General features: G+C 38.8%; 1 long non-coding RNA gene across 1 annotated transcript in view; it reads left to right on the forward strand.

The window, feature by feature from the left end:
* The first annotated feature begins 14,870 nt into the window (after positions 1-14,870).
* Positions 14,871-18,578, forward strand: part of LOC106889537 — a 22,065-nt gene continuing 18,357 nt past the window's right edge. Inside the window, exons 1-3 of the long non-coding RNA XR_001412355.1 lie at positions 14,871-14,999; positions 15,974-16,048; positions 18,105-18,176. This is a non-coding gene — a long non-coding RNA (uncharacterized LOC106889537). The remainder of the gene's footprint in view (positions 15,000-15,973; positions 16,049-18,104; positions 18,177-18,578) is intronic.

The following is an 18,578-nucleotide window of genomic DNA, read 5'->3' on the forward strand; positions in this document are numbered from 1 at the left end:
CTGCAGCCTGTACCAATGACTGATCCTTTGGCTGATGTAAAATCATACATGTGAGAAACATTTCATCTGGGAACCAGACTAAATCTAGTCCAAAGTGAAACCCTAGAAAAGTAGATTGTGTAAGCATAAAGGCTTGAGAACAAATTGTTTTGGTGTACTGATCCATTCCTATTGTGCCCAAATTACTTGCTAATGTAGACATAACGTATGTTGACAAACTGGCAGTTATTCAAATCTGGTTTTATCTTTTATTCCAAACCTCTGCTTTAGTGCTTTCTGGTAGAAAAGCAACAGTTAAGCAACAGTTTCTACAAACCAGGCTGGCCATGCATTACCTCTTTAGCAGGAACTCCTCAGTAGAAAGATTTCTGAGTCTCCCATTCAACCACAGATTCAGGAAAGGGCATACCGAACCTGCCCTAAAATCCTGCATTTAAGTGTTTTGTAAATTGCAGCTGAAAAGAACAACACTGCAAAGACATAATCCTAAAGATTCCCGCACACTTCACTCATTCCCCTGCTCATCATTCCATTTTCCCTCACATTTTATGGTGTAAAGGTGATTGATTGATTTAAACAGACAGAAGAGAACAAAATACCACTAGGCAGAAATCAATCTGTCTGCACAGAAGCTATTTTTAAAGCTGTTTAGAATAGCACACATTTTTTCCTGAAATATGTTCAAAGATCATAATTCATAAGACAGAATGGTGTATGTCCTCATGTAATTTCGATTTGATATTTTGGATTTCAGAGAAAACAGGAACTGCTTGAGAGCTAAGAATTGTTAAAATTATCAATATGCTATAATTTGAACTCTTGAAAATGCCCATAAAAATGACATGTCAGTAGTGGATTAACATTAAAAACTCTGGTATATAACAGGAAATGATGCTTAAATCTGGGAAAAACAATAGGCAGTAAGAGCTTCTGTATCTGGGAAGGATTTCCTTATTTTATATTTGCTTGTAAACATGGCAGGAATTCTACTGAAGCATATGGGACAGTTTTAGTGATCTACATGTCTGAGAACTTTCTCTGGTTGCAAAGATAGCAGGAATTTTATTTTTAAAACTTAAATAAAATGCTACCTAATCTGGCTACAGAAACTTCTATTTCTACCCACTGCATTCAGATCTATTGAACTCTAATATTCCCTGATCAGATATGTAACAATGCTTCTGGTTTTTGAAGCCAAATGTATCATACAGTCTGGTGCACCAACTAGGTCTCAAGGGGCTGGGGTTCTTTCTTACTTCTAAAGAAATTTAACGATTATTTTAAATCTTATTTCCAAAATTGATCTGGAAGTGTAATCTGTTTGTGTCAGAACAACAGCAGTGGTGTGAGCAGAAGTTCTAATTGTTAAATCTTAATTCCCTCTGTCTCAGGGTACTAATTGAAACACTTAGGATATGCAATCTGTTTTCATTAAAACTATTAATCTGAAATCTGCTTACAGTTCTTTTCTAGTATAGCCTTGAATTCACCATTCATGACTATTTCTTGGCCGTGACATATTGTTATTAACATTCTGCCTTTTCTGTTTGGGTACTGCAGAAATAACTGAACTGGCCAAACCCCTCTGGGTGACAGATGACAGCAACGAGAAAAAAGCTGAATGTCTGAAGTGAAAGCCCTGGAATGGGGAAATCAACATATTGCCCAGAATCACACCTGAGCCATGCATGGGTCAGCCAAAGGTCTGAAAACTCTGGTGTGACTGAGTTTTACTTGGGGGATCTTTTTTAGACATTCATTTTTCACATACATGTTGTAATAAATTTGTGCTGATGAGAATTACTGTGGAGAAACCAAGGCTTCTAGGACAATCTGTGTTTTTCTGTTTGCCATGTTTGTGAAAATTTATCTTTTTAATTTTTCAGAATTCTTTTTTTTTTTTTACTCAGTGGCACAATTATGTCTATCCTTTTAAGCCTGTTTTGTGATTTTAACTGGTTTCAAGAAGAAACTGATTTATCTCTTAATGATTGAAGACATTTAATAATCCAGGTTTTCTTTTACTTTTGCCAGCTTGGATCCTACCACGGCATATAGCAAGATGTTATATCTTCTGAAAAATAATATTTCGAACAAGTACTGGAAGTGAATTAGTCATTTGAATTTCAAGGTCAATAGTACCTTTTGTGCCTAGAACACCTATTGGTGCTTGGCACTGCTGCTCTCTGCAGGCCAGAATATGGGTTTAAAAAGACAGCAAGCTAAGAATCCTAACCATTCCTTAATGACGTACACATGGTGACTGAAGACATGGTGCTACTGGGAAATTAATCAGTTCTTTTAGTCCTTTCATAATTAGGTTTGCAGCCTTCAGGGCAGAGCTATGGTTAGGAAGATAGAGAACAAGTGCTTTGAGAAGGAGGAAAAAAAAGCCAACTTTGAAAATAGCCATTAATTTATCATCTTAATTAATATCTAAATATAAATGCCAACCTGGCCCCTCTCTGCAGTCTAAATACTCACTTTACTGTATTTTGTCTGCTGGTAAGAACCAGAGGCCATTGAGGCAGCTGCTAGACAGGCATTTTCATACCACTATTTCCTAGTGAGTGCTATTTGCCTAATGGCACCTGAAAGCTCCCAAAAATGCTACACCCACTTCCATGTTATGCTTTCACATGGAACAAAAAAAAAATCTCAGAAAAAATCACATCATATTCTGTCCCATTTATACACCTAAAGCTGGACACAGCATGATGAGAAGACGCAAAGGGTCTGTTACGAAGTTTCCTCTTCACACAGAGCACTTCCAAAGGATTTGTGCAAGCTTAAGGAGAGACTGATTAGCTCAGGATGCAGCGCAGAGCAGTATGATTTCCAGCAGGCTAGGGTCAGCAGCCTTGCACGCTTGCCAGACAGTATTTTCTTTTCCCAAATTAGAAGTTGAGTGTGCCAATAGTAGGTTTCCTGGTTAATTCTGAACTGTAAATTGAGGGAGAGCCAGGTGCCCTGGCCTCATCCAGAGTCAAGATAGAGCTAATCAGGGAGTGCAAGGTATCTCACTGCCGTCAAATCCAGCAGGAGCTGCGAACCCCTGATTGCCACACAAGGTCGGTCAATCATAGGTGAGAGTACCCCAGAAATCAACCCCTCTATTACAGCATCTGGGTTTAAAAAGAAAGCTTTACTTTTCAAAAATCTAGCTGGTTTTTTTTCTAGCTGAGAATAAAAAATAGGAAAAAACCCAAAAACCCCAGCACTATGGGTGTGTGCAATATCAAGAAGCGAAAACGTATGCCATAGTTAAAAATACTTTCTCACTTTGAGACCTCCTTCAGTTATGAAAAAAGAAGCAAATTAAATCTGATACTCCTCTAATAATGGATTGAAACATCAGCAAAGTTTCTTTTTCAGTTCTTGATAATCCTTCAGTACTCATGTGACAGATATTCTCAGCCCAATCACTATCAGAGATTTGTTTGTTTTGTATGTCCATAAAATGATGTCTCACAACGTTTGGGGAGTACAGAAGGGATGTTACATGTTAATGTACATGCTAATATTAGAACAGAATGAACAGCTCACTTGCTGGAGGCATCAGCAAGCTTTATTTGCAAATTTTTTCAGTGGTATCAGACATGTGGAATAAATTATCATAAATTGCTTGTGATTAAATGTAAAGTACCAGGAGGATTTGCAATAGTTAATCCCTTTATTTCTGGGGTCTGTGAAGAGCAAATTAAGCTGAAGACTAATATGTAACTGGTTTTCATTAAAACTAATGCTCTTATAGTATAGTATTGTTTTGCTTAATTATGCAACATAATTCTAGAAATAAGCTTTGGGAATAAGGCAGTTAACAATGTGTACTACCCTGTAACTGCTGTTATTCTGTATAAACTAGAGGTAGCAAAAGTGATATTAGAAACATGAAGACTTCCTCCAACATTTCATAATATTTTAAATCTTACTTTGTACTAATATATTGCATGGCTATGGCCAAAAACAGAGTTTTCCCCTAAATTCAGCTGAAAGATAAGCTTCTATTATCATATATTTTGATTTCAATAAGCTTTTTGGAGACAGTTTTGTTTTCTATTTAACTAAAATAGATGAATTTCTGACATCATCATCAGAAAGGATTTCCTGAGGTAAATGTGAGTCTATGTTTAAAAAAACCAAAGACCTCAGACAACATGAAGTGAGATTTTGTTAGCATGCAAAAGAAATTACTCAGTTTTCTGTGAAGCTGTACTCCTGAACACTTTTTAAAGGCACATTTGTTTGGAAATCAGTCCTCCTTCTGTGTTATATACTACACATTAACATGACTTTGCCTGAAAACGGTTCACTGGAATTCCTATGGCTTGTATGCCTAGTGTATGGCACAGAGTGAGACAAACATCAAAGAGACCAACATAACCAGTACAGCGTGGAGATTATGCACTATGGTGTTCTTTGGTGTGCACTGATTCACCCACACGTCAGGAGAACATCTATTTCCTGTTTTTTAATTATGATTTCAGCTATTATTCACTTCCCGATATCATGAAATCACAATAGTTTCTCTGTGGACACCTCTGTGTATTTTAGTTATTGCCTGTTTTGGGGAGAGACAGTTGAATGGAGTGGGAGAACCAAAGAATAGCTGTTTAGCAATGTATTACTCTAAACTGGCCCCATTTTACTAAATAGGGCTATTTTTTGTTTTGTTCTTGCTATTGAGAAGTGAAACCTTGAAGTAATCCTTTCACAATTTATTTAAAGTAAATTTGCTTCATTGCTACCACTTACAATGCTGAAATATGAATTAAAGATGAACAGAAAGAGAAAGCAAGAACAGAAAAGTAGATGCAATTGGTTTCTCATTTGGTTCCCTCTTTCTTTCTCTTTCTTCTCCTTTTAGGTATCTACCAAAGGAGCAGTCCCCCCTGATGTTTGGGATGTAAATGCTGCCGTGTCTTGAGATCTGGACAAGAGATGGTTGTCAGGATGGTGTTCTCCTTCAGTGGCAGAGAAGGGAGTTCTGAATTGCTGGTAAGTTCTCTCTGTCCGTAGAGCATTCCCATCCTGCTGGCTAAGCACGTTCTTTCCCCATAGTCCCTGTAAAGGCACTGGGTTAAGTGGATTATCTACATGGCTGCAAGAGTTTAGAGGTAAACCTCTAAGCTTGTGGTTCCATGAGGCAAGGTGAGCTGATCTAATAGTTTACCACTGCCCAAAGGGTAATCTTGTTCCTTTGCTCCCAGCTAACCACTCCCAGACCTTACTCTGCCTCTGCTTTAGCCCTCGACAGACTCCCCTGTGAGCCACTTCATCCTGTTCACCCAGCAAGAAAAGGGCAGGATTTACCTGAGTTAATAAACTGAATTGTTTCATGCAAATATTTGACTAGTGCCATGGTTAGGGCAACGGGCACAGGCGGGATCACAGCAGAGAAGGGAGGAATGGCATAAGGAAGAATGGAAACTGAATCTTTCCACTTTTTTTTTTTGTTTTGCTCAGATTCTTGTGAAACTACACCATGAGATACAGTTCTTATTTATTTGGGTTTTTTATTGAGGGGGAAAATAGAACAGTTAATTCAGATAACTGGAAAATACTCTGTTGTTAAAGGGAAAGCAAAAGGTAGTGGAAGAGTATAGGGGGGACGCTTTGGGTGGTAAAGATGCTTCTTTTTTGCCCTATTTATAGTAAACATCCTTTTAAATAGGTGCCAATATAATGAGGCAAAGTCTTGTCTTCAACTCAATGGCATTTCTCTGTGTGTGTCATGTGATACCTTTGAAACACTGTCTTCTGTATGGCAGGATCAGAAGGCTGGCCTAGAAAAAGGGGAGAATGTGTGCCCACATCCTTCTTGACAAGGGAGAGCACTGGAATTGCAAGAAATCTCTGAATTAAGGTCAGTTTTCCCAGTGTATGTCTTCTTTTTCCATCTGGAAATTTTTTTGCTGAAGGAATTTGAGCCTTTTCTACATTTTTCCAGGATTTATAGGTGTTCGGTAGATTAGACAGGGACACCGTGCAGCTTGGAGATTCCAGACATGTTCATGTCACATGATGATAACAAACACAGAGCACATTTGCAGTAAGTCAGATGGGTTTTGGGCAGTATCACAGAAGCTTGCTGTGGAGCTAATACGAGTATTCTTGACAATTCCAACAGGATCCAGAAGCACTGGACTTAAGTATTTTATAATAAGCATGTAATTTCCTCTGCCTGTGAAATCTTGCGAAATCTGACAGCCAAGCCCTGCTGTAGAGAATTGTGGGATTGTGGCACACGGGAATAGGAAAGACTAGAAACAAAACTTTTAGTATTGGTGTGTGCAGTGAGCCTGGCCAGAACTCAAAACGTGCCGCTTTTTGCAAATAGAACTTGCCAGGGGTATGCTGGAGGCTGTGAACATCAATTCAACAGAAAGCAACTTTTCCTGGAAAGCAGGATATTTTTCCTGCTTTTCTGCAATTTTTTCCCAATTTGTTGTCCCTTTTCAGCAGGTGCCCCTCATTCTCAAGCACTGGTGTGAGGTTCAGTGTGTCTAAACCCCGGGGAACAATATTGCTTATAGCTTTTCCTACACCGTTTCTGTTCCATGGCACTTCACCCATCCTTCCCCCCAGGACCCACCCTGTCTCACCGTTGAAGGAGGTACAGAGCAGCAGTCCCCTTCAGTCAGACGGGTGTGCTAATAAGCTAAAGACAACAGGCAAAGGAAATACTATTCAGAGGCCTCGAGGTCCCTAGGGCTATGACTCAGATTTGGGACAAGGGTGCAAGGAATTGCTTTATTTGGTAGCTGTTGCCTTCTCAAGTGCAGTGTCATTGTTAAAAGTGGAAGACTGATGTACTCAGTCCTTTTCTCCTGGTTGTTAAGGGTGAGGTATGTGGATCATACTCCTGTTAAATAAATAGAGTCATACAAGGTTTTCCATGTTCTAGATGTAACTTGGCAAAGGCTGAGGAATCCGGAGTTACGACTGCTGTTGCAGACATAATTAACTCCAGTGCCAATATGTGTAACACAGCTACAGAGTTCCATACAGCCCATCCAGTGCCTACCCAGTTCTGTATGATGGCTCCAGAATAGTAGTTCCAGTGTTCTGATTCAGCACGGGACTATGTAAATGCCTCACAACATCTGAAAAATGTCTATGAATGTGGTGTTTAAAGCATAGCAAAGTAGAAGCGGGTGCCCTAACTGCAACTGTAGGAGAACTGACCAGTGTAATGTAGCATGAGAAGAATAATCATGGTAAAATGATAATTATAATCCTCTGATCTGTCACTGATTTGCAGAAATATTGTGGCTGATGTTTCTGAATTGTTGGCAGATAATTCTGTGCATCTTAACACCATTCCTTCAGTCAGATACCACCACCAGTTTTAGGTTATTTAAGAGACTTCTTTATTTGATTCAGTCTTGGGTTAATTTTTATAATGAAGGAGAAAAGAGCTCATTAACAAACAAAGCAATGTTTTTATACTCTGCGGTTTTCCAGCTGGTGGCTCTTACGAGAGGTAAATCACTTACATGAGTGCACTAACATCCATTGTAGAGCTTGTAACCCACAGCGAGTTTTTGCAATAAATACATTTTAGCTTTCTTCTGCCTGCAGTCAGGACTGAGGTTTGCTGGTATCAGCAAACCACATGTGTTGCTGCACTGTTATTAATTGTGAGCAGGAGTTACTGGAGAAACTGGAGGCAGGGACTGTGCATGCAGATTCTTACACTGCTCTCGCATGCACTAGTGATCAAAATGGAATACTGGGAATGCTGCATTTGAACCGAGTCTGACAGGAAGGAGTAAGTGGGGCAAGCACTGAATTGCACTTGACCTTGAATGTTTCTGAAATATACAGTAAGTGAAGGTAAATATTGAATGTGAGGGACATCCTGAACCTTTTATCTGAGCCCACTATATAGCAGGAAGGAGGGGGAAGTTACTTTTACTTTTTGTGAATGCCTAAGGATCTGAGCATGCTCTGTCAAGCAGGATACAGAGCAGACTGCAGCTCTGTTCTGTGTCTGTTAAGGAAATGAGCCCCACCTCAGCTAAAATGGGCAAAACATCCTTGGTAAACAGAGCATTGGGCAGTGCTTACACAATTAGCAATTACTCCATGAAACCCGGGCTGGCCACTGCCCAACTTTAACTGAACTTTCATCCTCCCACAACATTTTGTTTAGAAACTATTTTTATTTTTAAACAATAATACTGACTAGCAACACCCATCCTGGAGGACATCAGCTGCTCTGACAGCCATCCTGCTTAAATTGGGAACAGCAAATTCCATCTCTTCTGACAGAAACGATGAAAAGTCGGTGACTAGTACTTAATGTCCTATACATCTTCATTAATGAAAGGGAAACAAATTGTGCCCACAATGCTGTATTGTCAAACTTGGTTCTGCACAAAGGGTTCCTTACAGTCATTGTGACAATGCGATCTTCATGATGGAAAGTGAGTATGTTGGAAAGCTGTCAATCAGGGAACAGGCTGAAGCCCCTAAAATAATCTCTCAGATTGGATTCAAACTGTGAGCCAGAGACAAAATATATTTTGCTGATTCCAGTTTACGCGAGCAAACTTATGCCTTAGTTTCCTTTCATCAATCACTCTCATTTTGTAATCTGAAAAAAAAATAATTGAACCTGAGTCCTCTGCTACTTCCAATAGTGGTTTAGAGCAGCTCCTGGGGGTGGCCAGAAAGCGTTAGAAAAATAACTGCTTTGCTCTGTGACAGTTCTGGAGTTCAGAGTAGCTGGGTGCTTGCCCAGAGTTACTTGAAACAGCATTAACCACTGCTGGTTCACCAAATCAAGTACCTCCCACCTTTCCTACGAGCATATCCAGCTCTCCGCAATCCACAGGCTTCCCAGCACTATTTGCTGGCTTGTCACACTGTAAATCTAGTTATATTGCAGCCGTGGCCGCCTCTTTTTAAAAAACAGAATCGAAAGCACCACATATCAACAGGAAGTGATGTAGAGAAAACATGAGGATAGAATTTACTTTTGTTTCATAATCCGATTGCTTTGGATCCACGGAATCAATGGGGCTATTCCAGCGCTGAAGAACAAGGCCTGCTCGTGTGAATACGTGCTTGGAATCCTAAACTCTGCCAATTCATGCTGGCATGACTAAAGAGATTCCTGCTTCCAGCTCTCTGCCTGTTCTCCTGCTAGATGCTATCGGGCGGGTGGGAGGGGTGGTGAGCCAGAGTGTTCCTGTGCTGGGAAGCCGCGGTCTGGTGTAGCAAAGAACAAACTGCCATAAAGTTCAGCTTTTACTTTGTTGTGAACAGCCGTTGCTGAGGGCTCTGATTCACAGTCCTTGATGGATTTTGACTTCAGCCACTGAAAAGGTTACTGTCCCACTATCCCTCATAACTCCAACAAAAATTGTAATCGGAGCCTCCAGTCAAATCACAGGGGGCTAAACTCTGTTCTGCAAAGCTGTGAGCAGGATGGACCTGTCAAAATCACTGCTTACATCCCAGGTCAGTAAAGTCAACTAGCCAAGGTGTATTTATACACATATACACACAGGCTTTTGAATACACTGCTGCCAGATAACTATGATCTCCCAGTGAGTGTTTGATTCCTACATGGTTCTGAAATCAAGTTGGTGTTGTCAGCAGTTAGTCAAATCACACGCTGACATTTTTTTCACACCAAAAAGAGTAGTAGCAGAGCAGCATTGAGGGAAAAGTGATTTATTGCACACATGTTATAAAGGAAGTTGCTCTGAAGAATATTTATATTTATGACTTAAATGAGATCATCTGGGGGTTTTTTTCTCAGGAATGGAATAATAAGAAAAATTTGAATTGGTGCAGTCCTCTGTTGGTGTGAGAAGCAATCTTGATTTTTTTTGTGGGAATGTAGCAAAAAAAACCAACCCAACAACTATTGCTCTGATTTAGAAAAACAATTTAAAAGCTATTTTGGGAGTATAGTCTCCAAATTACTACCCTTTGGGTGTAAAGCAGGCAAATGTCTGGATTTGCTAAATAAAAAATGATGCCAGTAGATAACTGTTTGGAATTATTTTGACTGCAGCCAGCAAATATATCTCATCACTATGGTTGCAAAAACAAACACCCACCAAAGAACTGTATCTGACACAGAGAAAATAATTAAGGGAAATGGAACAATTTGCAGCCTGTATTAAATTCTTCACATTCTCTCACACAAATCAGTAGAGAGGGCTGAACCCTGACCTTGATGTGGATATTCTGTTTGAGTTCTTGCCACTCTGTCAGTAGCAAGTAGGGTGAACAGTACTTAAAAATAGAAAGAAGCTTGAGATGTATCTTCCTACTTAGAATCATTCCATCCCACATCTTTTATGATGGATGAGAGGAGGTTAGAATCACATCTCTGGACTTGAATTCAAGAATATCGTTTTACTTTTGAGTCCAAATTGGAAATAATTTGGTTTTTACCTGTGATTTGGTGTAGTTAAAGGTAACAGAACTTCCCAAACGTGCCTTACTCTTAAGAGTTCTGCAAGTTGAAGTTTAATGGGATCAATTCATAGTTAAGCAAGTAATGCAGTTCTATACCACAAACGTAAATAATTTCCTATAAAACATATTCATATGTTTTTAACCCCAAATACTTTTAAGTAAAATTAACAACAATAAAAGGAAGAAAAGAAAGGATTATGTATCCAGGGTTAGATATCCATATAAAAGCACAGGTTTTAGCACATGGGGCACAGCTCATGCTGGAATGGCTGCTGTTCTTCCTTTTTGATGTGTGGTGCAGCTGCTGAACCGTTAGCATTTAGAGCCAGGTGGAACATGAAATTGATGCTACTTTTTCTGAGCGTGGTTGGTTGTAAATAGCCATTCAGTATCACCTCTTCCAGAACCTGAGGTGACCCTTCTTAGTAGGGCATTCTTGGAGAGAGAAGCCAGAGTAAGAAATAGTGCAGCTGGTCCCAAAATAAGGCACCAGCTTTCATAGAATCCAAGCTTTAAGATGATGTCATCTTTTCTCCCCCAAAAAAACTCCAATAAACAAAGCAAACCCCAAGACGCCTGGAAAACTAGGTCTGTAGATAGGAAAACTTCAATCCCCCAATCTCTTATCTATAATTTTCTGATCAAGACTGAGCTCAGTGAATCATTGTTGGCTTTTCCATGAGTGATTCTATGAAGACAAGCTATACCAGCAATTGTAATGTCCTTCCTCCTCTCCCTCTGGAAAGATCCAGAACTTAATAGTTCTGAAAGATGGTGCGCATCCATGGGACATGCATCCCATTCTCTGCTAAGGAGATGCAATGATGAAATAATACATATAAATTTTCAAAATACCATATAAATTTTGCCTTCAGAAAAATGTGAGTGTTCCTTCCCCACACCCCATCATTTATTTGGAGAAACTGAATCAGGAATGCTGAAAGACATGTGAGTCCCTATCAGTAGAAGAGCTGACTGTAATAAATTCCTGATAATATGCTTGTTATTCTAGACTACCTCATCCAAAGAAAAACACTTATCTTACTGAACAGAACTTACACTGAAACCAAATAATATGTGTCAACTTACAATGTAATACAGTGATGCACTTCCAAAACTTTTTTGGCATCATCTTATTTAAAATTAAAGCTAGGGTTCTTTATTTAAATTGCAATTCATGCAACTGCAACTTTTCCTAGCTGAGAAAGGAGTGAGGGTGTAGTTCTATCTTACCTTTTCCAATGTATTTTGCTCAAGAAAATACATTAAAGGATATTGAAATTAACAAATTTCAAATTGTTTCTGTACTTTGCCTATGTATTTTACAAAAGAAAATCATGTAAATGCATTTTGCCCCCAGTCAGCAGAAAGAGTGACATCATATAAAGGGAATGTACACAATGCTGAAAGTGTCCTGCTGGTTTCTGTTAGCTTCTCTGGCCAGGCCCATCCCGTGTAGTACTAGTTAAGCTTTACCAGTTTGAAAACAGACAGATAGTCTATTTGAACAAAGAGTGAACAAAGAGTTCACCGTGGAGGGAAGCTTCCCTGCACCCAGCAAAGAGAGCAAAGCTGCTAGGAACATTTCAAAGGTGGCTGCAGAGTCATTCTTCTTCAGACACAAACTGGACAGTGCTCTTTTGGTACAAATTTAACCACTGCTCCTCCTCCAAAATAGTAACACAGGAAAGAGCAGAATGAGAGATAAAAGAGATGAAAAATTATTATAAATAGTCTTTCTAAATAAATCCACTTCATCCAGAAAAACGTTGACATACTTCCCAAAACAGATGGAGAAACTGACCTGGGAACAAAGGAGAAAGTGGATCCTTACACAAGGAGGAGAATATAAATACTATTGTGTGTTTAGAACAAATGGTGAACCATGTTCATGCCTCATAATGGAGACTTCTCACAAGCTTTTTTTCTGTGGAACTTTGCTGGGAGTTCTCTGCAGCTGCTGTTACACTAACGTGAGCAATAAAAGCACTTATTTCTTGTATTAGTTGGAAAAATTTCATTTTGTGAGGATGCATTTGAAAACCTCTGTGCTGAGAAGGAAGTGTAAAGTGGCATTTCTTCCCTGGATAAAGGTTCGGCGTCTGATATTGTTAGTGCTAGCTGCACGTGTAACTGTGGAGGTGCTATAAATGAAATGAAATGCAACTTCAATACGTTTTCCTTTTCCTTCCTGAAGTCCAGCAGCTCCACAATCCCTTCTGAAATACATGTACACTATAATAGTAGCCAACCTACTTTTATTTTCATTCCATGAGATACTGTTTTAACTTAATCCTGGACACAGCCAAAAGAGTTTTCTATTAAGTCCCTTACAGTGTCCCTTCTTGAATCCTTTGAAAGATAAAATTTTGAAAACATAATCTTATCCTAAATTTCTAATTCTTTTGGCAAAAGTTTGAGCAACGCAGTGTTTGTGTGTCTATGGGTAATGAAGGTGGCAGTAGTTTAATGGTAAATCATTTAGTGTGTGTGTTACTTGTATTTCTACAGTAGTCAGTTAAAACTGAGCTGATGTCCAGCTGCTGGTCATAATCAAGGTAGCAGCATCATTGTAGTTAATCAATGGGTGCTTTGAAAATTGAGGTCCTACGGAAGATTAGAGAACAGGAAAAAAACACAACCTTGTATTTGAACTGTGTATTTACTGAAAGATCTCAGCCCACTAGTAGGAGGTATATTGAGCAGATGGGTTGGCAGAGACACATAGACAGCTGGTTTTGTCTGGCATACAGGTGTTTAACTTGGCTGCTTGTAGATTAGCTACTGGATGCCAGGTTTTTTTGAGGGGATCACCGTGTTTAAGAAAAGGTGGTTCTTGTCCATTCCTATAGCAAGTTCAGTGAATGAGCCAGAGTGGCTATTTTCACTTCTTCCCTACTCACCTCTTTGACACAGTCCAAAAATGCCATTCACCTTCTGCCAGAGTTGGAGTTAGAAGGGAGAGAAAACAGTCTTTGCAGTTATGATAGTGTGGCTTTGCCTTTTCTTATGGTAGAAACAGAAGATGCAGCAAAACCAGAGGTTGCTGGTGTTCAATATTCAAACTATTGTTAATGTTCTGTACATTCTTCAGAGACTTATTTTTGGTTTGTTTTTGATAGACTGACAAATAGTAGCTGAGCAATGTGTGCCTTTATTTGAAAGAATGTTTTCCAGTCGTTCCAAGATGAGCTAGTACTTGGTTGTAAGTATATTGGGATCCAGTGCTATGAAATTTTGGGGGTTTGTCCAAAAGTTAGACTGCAGAAATAGCTGTATAACATCAGCAAAGCCAGTCTGCTGTTTTCCAAGTTGTAGCGAGCGATGAAGTAAATGTACTTTATGCACTGGTGATAGATGTCAGCTGAGAATCTTCAACAATGGTGTTAGATACACATGATTAATGAAATGCTGTCTACTAGAACACTGAATGTCAAATGCAGACTTGGTGTAAGTAAGTTAAATTTGTCCCGAGCATAATATTGTCATGATGTGCTTTTCTTCTGATGCTAAGTGTGACTGCAGTTAAAATGTTCTGAGACTGCTGCTGAAGTCAAAGTTCTCCTGTTGCATTTTTGTCTGGTATTTCAAGCTGACTCCCCTGTCAAGAGCAATCACTTGATTCCTTTTGCAACATCTGTCTTCCCTGTATGGACTCAGATCTGTAAAAGGCGGAGCAACATCACTTAAATTCTGACATAAATTTCTGACTATTGTAAAAGGACAGTAGTCAAATGTTATTCTGACTTTATTATCTTTAATCGAGAAATATGAATATATGTAGAAAGTAATATTTTGTTCTTGCTCCACAACAAAGGCTGTTTTTCACTACTTTAAGTTATAAACACTCAAAATACTATTAAAATGCTCTTTCTGATACTGTGATTTGTGAACACAAGTTGTGCAGTCAACTTCCTGAACAGTGCATTGAAAATCTAATTCCTACCATCAGGATGCACTTGGTCTGAAGAGTTTGTTAAAAGCGTCTGTGTTTTGCGTTAGAGAAACCTGTGTGAAGACTCTGAGCTTGTCAATTTTTTAGCAATAATTTTTGTTGGCACGAGATTATAGCAGCAGCTATATTCAGTTAACAGGTAGCTCCTAATACATATGTGTGTGTTTGTGTGTGTATGATTAAATAAACCAAACCTATGAATTCACATTATGTGTATACATAGAAAGTTAATTCTGCAGTCCAGTTGTCAGACATTATAATTTAAAATAAAACTCCTGGACCACAGTGATAGCAACTCTTAAGTACTCTATTTCTATGTGTATCCTTGTTTTTTTAAAAGGAATTGGTTGTTTTTAGAAAGGAGGAGGTGTCAGATAACTGTAAAAAAAGGAATGTGTTTATATTTGGGATGAGCAATCCTGTTATGCTATTTCCAAGTCGGCTTTAATGCAGCATATTTTCATTATGTTCCAGAGAGATGCCAAAAAAAAAGGAAAAAAACCCAAATGTAGACAGAGCCAAGTAAGAGTGAAATAAAAAATGAATCAAGAGAAGCCTGTGTGTAAAGAAGCAAAGTGGGAAAATGAAAATTTTAATGCAAGTAAGTATCTGTGCCAGTCTACTTTTTAGAGACTGCTCTGTTTCAATGGAAGTTCAGTTAGTAGAGAACCAGGGTTATTAAAACTTAGAAAAGGGAGTCATTCTTTGAAAGTAATATGAATTTAACTGATGGAAGAAACAGGTCTGTGAACTGTAGCAATTTTTATTAACACTAAATATAGTCTGAGAAGTTTTAACTGCTCTTTTAATTTTTAAATATCTTGGTTTCTACTGTACACTTGTAAATCATAACAGTTGTTTACTTATGAAATGTGTAACTTAGTTGATTTCTCCTAAAACTGCAATGCTGATTTTTTTTTAAGTTTTCTGCATATTCTTATTCCTTCCCATTATATGATTGACTAAAACCTTACCATTTAATGATGTGTCTCAAGAAATGTTGTGGCATCTCTTGACCTATTATGCAACAGTCCAGTAGTGTTAGCATATTTAACTATGACATATCTGAGGTATTTCAGCATCTGCCTTTACAACAGGCACATAGCTGTAAACAAAATATGATGTTTGTGTTGCATTTTAGACACTCACAGTGCTTTGTCTGAATTAATCAATCTGCTTATATGAGATGCTTAGTTCCAGCCACGTTACTGGTTTTTATAGGTGTGGTAGATGCGAAGCTATTAGGTAGTAGCCTACAAATCCAGACCAGTCATTGGAATACCATATGGAACCTGGATGGAGTGGTGAAGGTGTTATACAAATGAATCAGGTATTTCTGTGTGGATGTATTAATTTTTGTTTAGTGGGTGGCTATTAGAAATGAAATCTGGAAAATAATACCGTTGGTCTGCACAAATGATCTCCCCAGTGAGCAGTGCTGTTAGGACAGTGGCCTGCCTCCAGCCCGAATCTGTACTGGTGCCAGGAGTCTGCAAACTCGGGGCCCAAAAGAATCAAAGGGTAATTGCCATTTGAAAAGCAAATTGTAAAATGATTGGCACCTTCTTTTCATAGCTGGCACTGGAGACATATCCCAGTGAAGCCCCTCAGAAGACTGGCATGCTGAAAAATGCACAGTGCTGGGAAAAGGTAAGGAGAACCAGATTCTCAACATAATCCAGCACTTTGGAGGAGTTTGCAAGAGTCTATCACAGCTGGAGCTTGTACGCTCAGCCTGCAGTAAATCATGAGAGTTTGCACCTGAACAGCCATTTTGCTGAGTGCCTCTAAATCAGTTTTTGCAGTGATGCCAGTTAACAAGTTGACAGTCAGCTTAACTTAAAACAGAGCGTGCAAGCTTCACTGTCCTCAGTCCTGCGTGGCTGCTCTGGAAGAGATGGTGTCTGCTCCACCCTCCCTCCCTGGGGTACTGCAGCTCCCCATAGACCCCTAAATGATGGCTGAATGCCACAAGTTACACTTCTGAATGTGTCATTACTGCTGTTTTACTGTAGTGACTGATTTATTATGCAAGTCTGTGGTTGCACTGTAATCAAAAATCCATATGGCTTGAGGGAGACAGGATAGGGTAACCAACATTAGGGTAGGGTAGATTTGAAACCTTAGGTGTTGAGTTGTCACCAAAAATATTTGGCTTCCCTTTCATATACTACACAGTAGATTGCCTTCTTACTCTAAGCAAAAAACTGATATTGAATTAAAAGACCTTGTTGTATATTAAAGAAACTCAAAAGACTTAAAAGAGGGGAACAAAAGGTCAGTCATATAGAATGTGATATCTGAAACAAGAGCCAAGTTAAAAAATGATTAGCTGTTTACAGGCCAAAGAAAACAAGTCTCTGTTAGACCTAACCTGCCTACTCCTCTCTGAAGGCTCATATACCAACACATGGGAGCTCTACAGTGGAAATTTACATTTAATTCTGTTTTGTTTTACTTGGCGATTGTATTCCTCCAACCTTATTGTTTTTCAGCATTCAATATTCTTATGCTGCATCTCAGTAAAAGATACCTAAGAGCACAGTCAGTCAGTCCTGTAAAAGAATACAAATATCACTTCAACTTAATGACATATGGCATTTTTCCCAGTGATTGGCCTGGAAGAAAAGGTTCTTTTGCAGTATACTTGACCCGTAGAGATCTGATTTCATGTATCAACAATAGGTACATGAAGAGTGTACCAAATATCAGTCATTAACTTACTGTTACAACTATTATCCTAAGTCTTGATTTGGAGTTTATTAATTAATGCCCTTGTGCTAATATAGCATTTTTTGTTTGTACTTTTTTTTTGGGCAAAGTGACACAGGATTTAGTTTTCTTCGAAAATAAGAATGGCCCTACAACCCATGGGTCTATTTAATCCAACATCCTGTCTCCCAAAGTGGAGCATTACAGACAAATCTGCCATCATTCCTGGATGGCAAAACAGCAATATCGAAAGCTGCCATAAAATTGTTTTGCCATCCAAGGTTGTGGGCCAGTGTTAGATACATTTGGTACTGAGGAAAAAAGATTGTCCTTACCAAGCTGACAGGAGAGAAGGAGGAGCATATTTTCAGCAGTAGGCAGAACTCCCAGCAGCACAGGATCCCTACTTTGTACCTCACAATGTACGATAATGCTGCCACGTACTCTCCTGTGTTTCAGCGATTTTCAGTTGAGGAGATTTCCTGAACCTGTGCTGATTTGTCTGTAGAGGAACCCTAAAGGATTTATTTTCTAGGTACTTGTTCACACTTGTCACAAACTCACAGAAGGTTCTTGCATCCATGATACCCTTTAAAAATCGGTTTCACCCCTGCCTGTTGCTTGAAGAAAATCTACACTTTTGAACCTGGCTTCTCATATCTTCTTGTGTATGCCTGGTTCTTGTGTTGAAAGAGACAGCAAACAGTCATTCGTTATCTAACTCCCTTATGTCACTAATGATTTTGCAGCCTTCTCCTCTTTCTATTCTGAAGATTCCCAGCCTGCCTAGTAAGTTTGTATATGAAGGCTCTTACAAATCATTAATCTACCTAGTTACCTTTTTCAGAATATTTGCCTGTTCTAACATACCTTTCTTAAGACGAGGGGACCAGAAGTGCACATAGTATTTAGGGTGTGGATGAGTCATTTATATGGTGGCAAAAAAGATATTTCTCATTTTGCTCTTTATTAATTCCCGATTCCTCTTTCTTAGGTTTTCTATGGAAATTCATTCTGAGACATACGTTATTTGAGTGTTTTGCAAAGAAAAAAAGTAAGAAAACTGGTGAGTATTTTGGGCCTACTGTGAAAAGTTTGAAGCATAATAAGACTTAGATGCCTTTATTATCCATGTAGTCTTCAGAAATCACATAGCTTTCTTTCTGGAATATTTAATTTACTTGGAACTGTGGGTCCAATTTTCAAACAGGCATCTGTACTTGAATATGTGTATTTCCAAGGTCTGTTCACTGATACATACAAAACTTTTAACAAAATGCTTTTCGCTTTCAGCCGAATTGACTTCTCCCTTAAAGAAATGTCATATACATTTTAAACCTCTAGCATGAAATAGAAATATAATGTAGCCTGTAGGCATTATGCTTGGGAAGCCTATGTTCTTTATGTTGGCTAAGGTGTGGCTTATGCAGCTCTTTTATTCCCTTATGTAATGGGGGGGGGGGGGAGG

This window comes from Calidris pugnax, unplaced genomic scaffold, assembly GCF_001431845.1.
Source record: "Calidris pugnax isolate Ruff unplaced genomic scaffold, ASM143184v1 scaffold70, whole genome shotgun sequence".
NCBI lineage: Eukaryota > Metazoa > Chordata > Aves > Charadriiformes > Scolopacidae > Calidris > Calidris pugnax.